Source organism: Arachis stenosperma, chromosome 5, assembly GCF_014773155.1.
Source record: "Arachis stenosperma cultivar V10309 chromosome 5, arast.V10309.gnm1.PFL2, whole genome shotgun sequence".
Classification (NCBI taxonomy): Eukaryota; Viridiplantae; Streptophyta; class Magnoliopsida; order Fabales; family Fabaceae; genus Arachis; species Arachis stenosperma.
In genome coordinates this window covers 89,117,703-89,118,542 of record NC_080381.1, presented here as the reverse complement: position 1 = coordinate 89,118,542, position 840 = coordinate 89,117,703, and the positions used below count along the sequence as shown (strand labels likewise).

The 840-nt window shown below is 42.5% G+C and overlaps 1 non-coding gene across 1 annotated transcript; it reads left to right on the top strand.

The window, feature by feature from the left end:
• The first annotated feature begins 249 nt into the window (after window positions 1-249).
• LOC130984106 (small nucleolar RNA R71) lies at window positions 250-357 on the top strand. The gene has a single exon (XR_009088062.1). It is a non-coding gene; the product is annotated as a small nucleolar RNA R71 (small nucleolar RNA).
• Window positions 358-840: the final 483 nt, after the last annotated feature.

The window sequence follows — 840 nt, the reverse complement described above, 5'->3', positions numbered from 1 at the left end:
CTTGTTCTGAGCCAATATGGCATTCAGAGTGTCAATCTCAAGAACTCCTTTCTTCTGATTAGTCCCATTGTTCACGGGATTCCTTTCAGAAGTGTACATGAATTGGTTATTTGCAACCATTTCAATCAATTCTTGAGCTTCTGCAGGCGTCTTCTTCAGATGAAGAGATCCTCCAGCAGAGCTATCCAAGGACATCTTAGATAGTTCAGAGAGACCATCATAGAAAATACCTATGATGCTCCATTCAGAAAGCATGTCTGAAGGACATCTTCTGATTAATTGTTTGTATCTTTCCCAAGCTTCATAGAGGGATTCTCCATCCTTCTGTCTGAAGGTTTGGACTTCCACTCTAAGCTTACTCCATCTTTGTGTGGAAAGAACTTTGCCAAGAAGGCATTGACTAGCTTTCCCAAGAGTCCAGGCTTTCTTTAGGTTGAGAATCCAACCATATCCTAGCTCTGTCTCTTACAGCAAAAGGGAATAGCATCAGTCTATAGACCTCAGGGTTAACCCCATTAGTCTTGACTGTGTCACAGATTTGCAAGAATTCAGCTAAAACTGATGAGGATCTTCCATTGGAAGTCCATGGAACTTGCAATTCTGTTGCATTAGAGAAACTAATTGAGGCTTAAGCTCAAAGTTGTTTGCTCCAATGGCAGGGATAGAGATGCTTCTCCCATAGAAGTCGGGAGTAGGTGCAGTAAAGTCACCCAGCACCTTCCTTGCATTGTTGGCATTGTTGTTGTTTTCGGCTGCCATGGGTTCTTCTTCCTTGAAGAATTCGGTCAGGTCCTCTAAAGAGAGTTGTGCTTTAGCTTCTCTTAGCTTTCTCTTCAAGGT